Raw genomic sequence first — 11,222 nt, 5'->3', positions numbered from 1 at the left:
ACATGAAACATTCTAGCTTAGCCATAAGTTAAATTTATACCTATTTGGCAAAGGGAGATCTTCCACTAGGCTAGGTGATGCCCGCGGAGCGGTCGTGATCCAAGGGCCTAAGTTCGGAGCTTGTATATATAAGAGACGTTGAGAAAACTTCGATAGCGTGATTCAGAATACTCGTGGTGCCATCTCTTAATAAGTAGCGGGAGGTCGCCACACTTGGGCTATGCCGTTTATAGACATCGGAATCAATCCCAAATGAGATGAGATTTCTATTTTAGGTTGCCCACTGATGCTAGCCCTGAGGACTAAATGGAATGCCTTGGATAACTACGCCTTCCGTACCGTACTTCTACGAAGCGAAACACAGTACAACTAAGCACTACTGTTATATTATACGAGCGCGCCGCTTCGCTAGCATTACGAAGTAATATTATTAACCAAGAATTTTTTTACAAACTTTCATCCCCTATTTTATCCCCTTGAGGGTAGAATTGATCAAAATCCTTTCTTAGCGGATGCCTACGTCATAACATCTACCTGCATGCCAAATTTCAGCCCGATCCGTCCAGTGGTTTGGGCTGTGCGTTGATAGATCACTATGTCAGTCAGTCACCTTTGAGTTATATATATTTAGATTAGTCAGAAATAGGTGTGGCGGCGGTGCCTTCAAAGTTAAGAAGTAAAGACTTAGAAGACCTTAAAATACACAAGGATGTTACTACCTGTTGTTGTACCTTATATTATTTACTTTCTATTTTAAGATTGTATATTGTACTTTCATTATTGCAGTATTTTTCAGTAAATTCTAAGCAGTCGAGTTTGCTGTTATTATAATTATTTGATTTATATTTTTAGATATCATTTTTACAATCTTATATAAAATGTATTAAATCCGTTGTAATCCATATCCATTTTGAAATGACGTGCAGTCGTTACGATTTTATTTATATATACGAATAAATTCAAGACATCCTTTTGTAAGAGATTCGTGTGACATAAAAAGGGTTTGCGACAGTCCAATATTACAATGTGACAAAATTTCCTATACTGACAAAATTCCTTTCAAAGTAATATATGTTTTGGTCCTTTTAATGTCCAAAAACCAATAGCACTGATGTGGGTTGGGTCAACGGTCAGGCGGGCGGCCGAGTGACTCGGGTCACATAACTTGAAGGGCTGGATTTTGGAAGCATGCTCATATTTTTTGGTTATTTTTCATGATTATTATATCGCTTTATATATTTAAAAATATTTTTATATTGTTCCTTATATATTTCAAAGTGTCTGTTTCTTCGTAAACTATTGGCTGATTTTCCAGAACAATAATTTAGTTTCTCAATACGTCATCTGGCTAGCTGTTAAGTTTATTTTTCTCCTAATTAAATAAATAATTGGTACTTATAAAATAATTATTAGTGAAACACATGTTATCGGTAGATGAATGTAACATATTGTATTATTTTAAATAAAAATAGTTTAAGATTTAGTTATAAAAATAACTTATTGCACAATACCATACGTACATACTTGTTACGCACTAATAAAATAAGTCACTAAAACCTTATAATACTTAAATAAGCCAAGAGTTTTCCCGAATAGAGTTACAGGAATGTTTCTTGAACACTAATAGTAAAATATTTTTTTATTTTTATAAGGAATGAAATAAATATTCCGGAAAGCACCTGTGCGGTGAGCGCATTGTCAAAATCCATCACAGTGTGAAGCGATTACAGAATAAGGCTTCCTGCATACGCAGAGTTTATACGTAGAGTTTAAAACGCTGATATTTTTATATTTGTCCTATAATATAATGATTTAGGATATAATTTATCTTACATTTTAGACATACTTAATGTATACGTTTAAGTAGTTAAGTAAGTAGGGTGGGATTAAAATGAATGTCTTCATAACCTTATGTCGAAGCAAACTAACTACATATGTGCTTTCATGCCTTTCAGATACACGTGTTTACATATGTTGCATATCAAACGAAATAAAAAGTCATTAGTTATAAAATATTATTGTATTTTTTGTGTTTTTATTTATATGTTAACCTCGTTAGGGATATTATATAATGTTCAAAGACACGACCTATTCTTTATTTAAAAATACCGCTTTATTTTATGCATATCTACTATTGGTGAAAAACTTGTAACAAAAATTTTACTGCGGTTCATTTATGATTTTTAAAAGGAAATAGACATAACATGTATAATGTATTCGTAATACACACCTCAATTTCTATCATTTTCAATTTTTGCAATGCGTAACGTACGTAATTGAACGCTTCTATCATCTATCTGGCCCGATTAGATAATGTTATGCATATTGTATTAACGCGCGGCGTATTGAAGTTATAAATAGCTCACTCTGTCAACGGCCTTATAAGTAAATTCAGTTTTTCTTGTAAACATAAAATACTCCGTGCTTATTCACTTGAGTAAGAAGTGGGTGCCCAATTACTTTCAACCCACTGACCCGTAAATTACATTGAGATTTTTTGGAAACCGATGCTTTGTAGTGGCTTATACGGAAAAGTAGTTTTGATTTCGCTTTAATTGAGGTTATGACTCCGTCGTATTTCCGCATACTTACTTACAAAAACCACAAGTAAAGTTAAACGTAAAAGTTGTTGTTTGTATATATATTTTTGTATGTTTAAGGGGTTTTCTGATGGTAAATACCATAAGCGTAAAGTTTTTTTATTTGTATATGATGTGGTTTTCAAATTACTTCAAAACTGTACTTCAGGAATCTACACCAATTTGTAGAGCTGTTAAAATTATGTACAGTTATCCGAAAATAGTTAGTAATATGCCGAAATATGTATGAATTTCAGATTGTCCCAAATAAAATGTAAGAAAAGTACATACAACTTAACATAAACTATGTTGCATGTACGTTGTATATATGCTACATCACGCTTCTAATAACAAATTTTACAAGACGTACTAAAGTATTTACAGCGTTCTCCAAGAGTGTGAGCGGACATATTCGTTCCCAGTATATACTCGTACTGTCAGGACACCTGCGACGGTAAGTGATGAGGCTCCATACTGTAGCTCATTCCTTTTTATTTTCTTTTAATGTTTTAATAGACCTTGTGTTTTGAAATACTAAATAATGCAGGGCTACAACTTAAGCTTTGTGTTTTTATGGTATAAATAATGAATTTCACTCCTACGTTATATGACATTAATAAGTATTATGATGGCGGTATTATTGTAGATTAACTGCTTCTTCTAACTTTGCCGTTTATACATGTAATAGGAGTTCTGCTTGTACTCCATCATATAATTGTCGCTACATAGGAGCTCTGCCACAGCATCCCTCAAAAAAAAAGCCTTATGACACTCTTTAACGCAGAAACGCTACACAGTCACACACACACAGAGCAGTGATAGCACGTGATAGTCTGGTTATTGAAACGCGGCGTCTCAATCAGGGGACTTGTGGTTCAAGAACTAGGTGCGTGCGACTGATTTTGAAAGGTATGTGTGTTAGCCATTAATTATCACTTACTATAGCTAATTTTACAAGACGTAAAGTATTTACAGCATTCTCCAAGAGTGTAACCAGACGTATTCGTTCCCAGTGTATACTCGTACTGTCGAGACACCTGCGACGGTAAGTGATGAGGCTCCTCCGTACTGTAGCTCATTCCTTTTTATTTTCTTTGTAATGTTTTAACACACGCAGTCGTTTTAGTGGATTACGTAAGTTATGTTTTGCGTCGAGATGCAGCAGCCAGGATACAGAAAGACCGAATTACTTATATATATATATGTATTTAATCAAAACCGAATATTACAAGTTTTGGATTAAATCTTACCTAAATTATAAATAACTATCCTAAGTGACTTGCTGGGGCGATGTTAGCACCCAGAGTGAATTCCCACGCTCGGGACTATACGATGGAAACGGAGCGGTGGTGCGGAGTCAGCGTTCCCACGGCACGGCGGCGGTGCAGAATTGGATGACTTCTTCATAATTTTGTTTAAGGCGAATGCCTAACTATGGTGGTTAAGACCAATATATATAACACACAAGTAATTGTTGTGTTTTTGATATACAAAAATAATGCATTTTTGCAAATACATTTTTAACCATCTTCAAAAAAGGAGTTTTTTTTAATATTCGTTATCAACCTGTGTAAACTTATGTCATACGCCATAAATAAAAGTTATGGAGGTGTTTCTGTAGTGGAACTACTTTTACCATATTTTCCGTTAATATTATACACAACAGCAGTTCGACCTGAAATCCACCAAAGAATAGTTGCTACACCGGATCTGTTATAGAATACCTTGAACGTGGTAGAACCCTTTGTGGTTCGACTCCGGCGCCACCACCGCCACACCTATATCTGCCTCATATCAGCAGTGTTAAGCGCTGCTGTGTTCTGGCTTGAAATGTGTGGTAAGGGAGACATACTTTTCAGAGGCCTTCCAGCTTAATCCTCGGACGGAGTGGCGCATCTGTGGCCGACCTCATGGAGGAATATCTAATCCTATCTGGGGTTCTTTACAGACGTCCATGGACGGCAGTAGCCACTTACCATCAGGTGGACTGCATGCTCGTCTGCTACTCCTATATTATATAAAAAAAATTGCTGAATGACTATTTATTTTATTTATTTCGATTCTCTGTGATTTAGTATCATAGAAGGTAACAAAGGGAATAAATCTAAGAAATTAGTAGAAGTATCTTCTTGAAAAGTTATTAATATACGGCAATCATTAACACAGCTGAGTTCAGTAATTACTGTAAGAAACTAGTACTGAGATGAGTTTTATATTCATGTGTCCATTCTTAAGTAAGGTAATGGAATAGTAATAATCATAATAGTAGAAAAAAACTTATATAAGTTTACTAGCTGACCCGGCAAACGTTGTGTATAAATAAAAAAATGTTAAGGGTGAACAACCCTTATCACTTAGGGGTATGACAAATAGATAGGACTCGATTCTCAGAGCTACTAAATATGCATATAAAATTCGGTGAAAATCGGTGAAGCCGTTTCGGAGGAGTACGGTAACTAACATTGTGACACGAGAATTTTATATCAGACAGTAACAGAAAATCATTCCTCATAGAATAGTTCTCGTCCAAAAGGAATGTCACCTAAAGGAAATGTTTTCAAATTTGAAATGCTACGAAGAAAATACGAAAACTATTTGCAAACAGAACGTCGTGCTGATATAGGTACTATTTGCTTTGAGCGAGAATAAAGTGACTTTTTATTTAATCATTTCGAGGAAAGGGGAATTATAGACACTGGGAATAAACCCCACGCTCAGTTATTTATTTTTGCTAAGTAAGAAACGTTTATTTAAAGATGTCATGAGGGTAATAACGTGAAGGGTTTTTTATAATTGTCAAGTAGCAAACGAGCATATGATAGTCTAGTGCAGGGGTTCCCAATCTTTTGTAACCCGCGGCGCAGTTACAAGTTTAATATTCTTTCACGGCGCCCTGTGCCCTGTCCTAGCTATTTGAAGAAGACAGTCGAAAGAAATAGGTAACTACAATAATAGTAGTTACCTTAGGTTGATCGAAACGAAATTTAAAACACCAAATATGAAATTGTACAATACGTTATTATAAAATAATTTAAACGGAAAACAAGAAGAAGGACTTGAGAAAAAACAAAAATTAAATACGATATGTATTCAGTCAAATCAATGTGAATGGTGAGCTAAGTGATCTCCGCGCAGTTTTTCAAAGCGGGGAATATGACTTGTCACTGCTATTCTCATTTCTTGCTCCACATTGATCCGATATTTGTTCTTTATCACAGCTACATCTGAAAACCCAGCTTCACATAGATATGATGTTGCAAACGGAATGAATTTTTTTAATGCTTTGGATGTTAAATTTGGATAATCATTTTGAATCGATGACCAAAACGCCAATATTTGTGGTGTCCAATGATTAGAGGATCGACTCACGGCGCCCCTCTTTACTTTCTACGGCGCACCAGGGCGCCGCGGCGCACACTTTGGGAACCCCTGGTCTAGTGGTTAAGAAACATTGCCTCTCGGATCGAGGCGGATCCCTCGAGTTTCAAATCCCAGGCACGCATCTCTGATTTTTCAAAATTATGTGCATATTAGAAATAAATTATCACTTGCTTAAACGCTAAAGGAAAACATCGTGAGGAAACCTACATACCTGAGCGATTTATAAAAAATAATCTCAAAGGTATGTGAAGTATCCCAGATATGATAAATGTCTTAGCTAAAGCCGGCCAAGGATGCTTTGCTATTTCTGAGGACTAAAGAACACCTCGGATAAGTATATTTCTCTTATCACACGCTTCAAACTGAAACACAACAGCGCTGTGTGCTTTTATTAGGAAAAAAGGTGTGACAATGCTGCCTCGGGATTCGAACCAAAAATAACCCACCACTGAACTATTCCCCATCAATCTTGCAAATGCGCTAAACCAAAGTCTTACAACGCATACCTAGCAACGGAAATAAAACCGTTCCCGTAAAAAAAAGGGTAAGTTGAATGAGTTTGTCTTATCAGTGTAAAGTTATAAGTCTCTGAATGTAACCCACATCGTATACGTTGTTAAAGCAAGTAATAAATTAATTTTGACATACATTCTCAAAAAGCTAGTCACTTTTCGAAGTTTTCTCTGTAATCATTGCTACTAAGGGTCGTGTACTCATTATTACTTTCGTACGTTTAGACGTACCTGTATTATAGGCATTTTTGATCGCTGAACCTAAAACTTATTGTAACGATAAGTACCTATTTTTGCCTAACCAACTTTTCAAATTCAGCTCTTAAGGAGATTATTCGACTGTAATGCGAAGTGTTGCCGGCGGAATTCTTAAGGAAAGTCGTGGAAAATATTATAAAATAGGCGCAAATTTGTGTCAACGCTGGTGGAAGACCCTTGACAGATATCATACTTTCTAATTAGCAAAAAAAAGTGACAGGTCCGGGTAAAGATTTCTATTCCTCCAAATATATTTTTTTTATTCAATACAAAAGCTATTCAAAAATAAAATTGGATGATTATTTTGCTCCACCCTATATTTACTGAAGCAACAGCAAAATCCTAAATTATAAGGGATATTAATAAATTATTAGTATGAATATTTAGTATTTTCCTTAACTGTAATTTAGATAAAAAGTTATAGCCGTTTCTGTTTCGAAAAAATACTTTGAAACGCTCTCCTGTAAAGTGTCCCTTTTGCATGTTAGACTATCTATTAGCCTTTCCGGTGACGATATGTCTATGTTATCCTTTTTTGTTAAATGCTAGAGCTGGTAACCAACTATTTATTTATATTATTAAAATGTAAAAAATATAAATAATACTACAATAATACTCAGTCCTCAGGCTGCACGGAATTTATGTTCATTCAGTTCTTATATCAATCTACATAATATTATTTACGAAAAAGAGTAAGTTTTCGAAAGACACAAGAAGATTGATTTAAAATGTTGAGAATTACATTTTTGAGAATGAATAAGGATAAATTTATTTAGGTGATGTACCTAATTATGCTTATTACATACCTAGCTCTGGCCTTTTACCCTTTTCATCATGTTCTCAGTATCTTACCTATTCTAAGAGGATCATGAATAAAGATGACTCGATTCCGAATATTTTCCAGGATACAATCACGTATGTGAAGTACGTGAATGTACTCAACTGTAAGATACGGGACCTGTTTTTCCACCCTGTAATGTTTGTAAAGTACCTTCCGCTATTCTATATAAGAGTTGGTACCACACTCTACATATCTTAATTAAACGCTTTCTACACTCACAGCCCCATACTAGGATCCCCTGTATCGTGGATCAAGACAAATACACAGACACTCAGACTTAGAAAAAGAAACCTAAATTCATCATTTAGATATGTGTCTGGCCGGGGATCTAATCCGGGACACTGCGCGTCAGACCGTGGTGATCGCTTCGCCACGCGGGTCTTCAGATGCCTGAATATTTTCACACTAGGATACCTATTCTATGCGATGTTAAATCATTATATTTAAACTGAAACAACCGTTCAGTTGGTTCTGAAAAAATCCATTCATTTCAAACCAATATCATGGTGGTGCATAGAAAAATAATTGGTAGGACGCCCGCCATATTGAATTTAAAATGACGTCACTAAGTGACGTGATAAATCACGCACTGTCATTTGAACCAGTATGTATGTGCAAAATTTTAGTTAAATCCTTAAGTTACCGAATGGGGCTAGCGAGACAAGTTAAAAAACAACTGTTCAGTTGCTAGATTTGACCCTCATGCACAAAGTTGGTTAAACTTTGAAGGTAGAACCCTTTTTGGTTCGACTCCGACGGCACTACCGCCACACCTATTTCTCCCTAATAACAGCAGTGTTTATCGCTGCTGCGTTCTGGTTTGAAGAGTGTGGAAACATACTTTTCCGAGGCGTTCCAGCTTAGTCCTCAGGGGTAGCGGCGCATCCGTGGCCTACCTCAGTTAAGGAGGGATCTAATCCTATTTGGGGTTGATGTCAGATGTCGATAGGCGTCAGTAGCCACTTACCATCAGGTAGACTGCATGCTCGCCAGCTACTCCTATATTATAAAGTTCACCTTATTCATCAATACTCTACAAAATCCTGACCAGCTAGATTAATTAAATTTAAGCATCATTAAACCCAACCGTGGCCCCTAAAGGGTTAATCGCCAACTAATTACAAAATGGGCTGTTGATTTAGTTAATTAGCTAATCGGTTACTTAATAAAGGGTGTTGATGAATGGCCCGAATGACCCTGTTATGTAATCGCCGGGGTATTTACATAATAGGAAAGTGTAAGTGGGAGTATTAAAGGGTTTTTAGAACGGCCATCGGGGAGGTTTTTGTGCGGTAAGACCCACATAACCCAGCGTCGCCCCTACGACGATGGGTACCTTTTGAAGGTATCCGACTCGTCAACAAAAAGGCCTAATCTTAGAGACGTTTGGATTATTATTATTTTTGAATTAGCTAAGGGCGCTTCTCCTTTCAGGCGTGTTTACGCCCACACACGCGTCCCGCCTACACACATAAACATGGGGCTGATCAGAGCATCGTAAGACTGCGAAGGCATACGGTCTAACTCTAACTAAACCTCTTACTGACAAGTCTATGTAATTTCGCTTGTGATTTTCACATCACGTGACATACAAGATGGATCTTGTGAACAATCAGGAACACATGCCTGTGCAGCATCTTACAGGGGAACCATGCCATGTATTGGTATGGTTCCCCTGTACTTCTTTGGGAGTCCCGGTTCGATTCTCGAGCAAGCGGAAATCTAAAGTTCTGTCCTGGGTCTCTTTACCTCTGTATTTGTTTAGTGTGGAGTGTACAAAACCATTTTTGAAATTTCATCTCGTTTTTTATGTTAATGTTCACGGAAATATTTCGGAAATACAACGATCACATTGAAAGACAATGCCGGAAACAGGACAACGTAGACCAGAATGCAATCACTTAGTCACAAAGGACAACGCGAACAATTTGATTACACGGCACACTGTCTTTGGAAAACAATTTAGAGCTGCTCCACGCAAATTGTATTATCCATTGCCGTTTCTCTACAAGAGAATTGAATAGCTGTGTAACATAATAAGCAATGGATGTCGAAAATTTGTAAAAAATCGTTGAAGAAATACGAAATGGAGCCAACTACGTCGGATATAGCGTTCGGAAACTATCTCATTGAATTTCAAACGATTTTTCGAAATCGCTCCTCGCAAGAATTCTGTACCTTATACCTTGTATTTCTTTCTTATTATCTGGGAAAAGATTAAGTTGGCGATCTGAGGTAAAATACGATAAAATGTTAAATTTTAATTTTAACATTGTAATTGTCGTGTGATATAAATAAATAAAGCTATATATATATATATATATATATATATATATATATATATATATATATATATATATATATATATATATGTATGCTAAATAAGTTAATAATTACTTATCTAACTCTAAAGGCGAAGAAAAACTTCCTAAATATTTCTATTCGTATTATCACTTGTCAGTGAAATAAAATTTTATCTTAAAAATATTTTAAGTACGTATTTTTATGGTAGATGCCGAAGCAAACAAGCCATTTTAAAATTCCCTGCAGTCATAAAATATAAGTGAAGGCTCACGTGAATGTTAATGTATGCGCTAGTGCCTGCTGGTGACTCTCAATATCCGGTATTTGTAGCGTCATAGCCCTTGATACTGATGGCATATTTCATATTATAAGAAATATTCAGTAAAAAAAGAGAAAAATAGTAATATGTATTAAATTGTATTATTTAAAAAAAGACAAACCCAAGATCCGGTAAGAAATTACTGAATTTCTTCTCAGTTGAGGTCGCGTTCCGATTCGGTAGTAGTTGAAGAAAAAATATTGTAACTGACAATTTGTAAATGCCGCCGTTGGTCTACACAAAATAAATATATTTCATTTCATTTTTCAATACGGTGTAGTTAATACGATCTTATTACATAGTTGATCATGTATAGGGCTGGGTAATTTGATATAGATAAATACATTACACTTAAGTTTTAATGAATATTTCCGCATTTTTATGGAGATAGTTGTAAATTCATTCTAATAACATTAAGTTTTCAGTAGAACTCGATGACTCTGCCTCGGATATCTTATATATAAAATTCTCGTGTCACAATGTTAGTAACCGTACTCCTCCGAAACGGATTTACCGATTTCCACCAAATTTTATATGCATATTATCTATTTTTCATACACTTAAGTGATAAGGGTTGTTCACCCTTTACATTTTTTTTATTTATATGGCAACACAACGTTTGCCGGGTCAGCTAGTAAATAAATTTGCTCAAAATGTTTGAAAAATATTAAAGTATACAATGGAAAATTGAATGAAAAGCACTATAGCACTATTACTCGTAGTTCTATCTGGCTTGTGTTTGCGTAGATCAGCAGAGAAAATTAATCTCTCGTCCAAAAGGAAAAAGATACAAAGGAAAAGAAAAAAGAAAAGGTAAAAGGAAAAGGATAAAAGGAGGAATTGTGTGCATAAACTATGTTTAAGAGTATAGCTACCGTGTAAATAATTTTCTGCTTTGTAAATAGTAGATACAACTTTTATGGGTATTTGCTATTACTTAAACATCCTTAAAATAAAGTAGTTTATCACAAAATTTATTAAAAGAAAATACTCGCGTTACGCGTTACGAGTATTTGCTAGTAAACTAA

This window comes from Epargyreus clarus, unplaced genomic scaffold, assembly GCF_041222505.1.
Source record: "Epargyreus clarus isolate Ecla_fem2 unplaced genomic scaffold, WU_Ecla_fem_2.2 ptg000008l, whole genome shotgun sequence".
In the NCBI taxonomy this organism is placed as follows: domain Eukaryota; kingdom Metazoa; phylum Arthropoda; class Insecta; order Lepidoptera; family Hesperiidae; genus Epargyreus; species Epargyreus clarus.
This window is presented reverse-complemented; position numbering follows the sequence as displayed.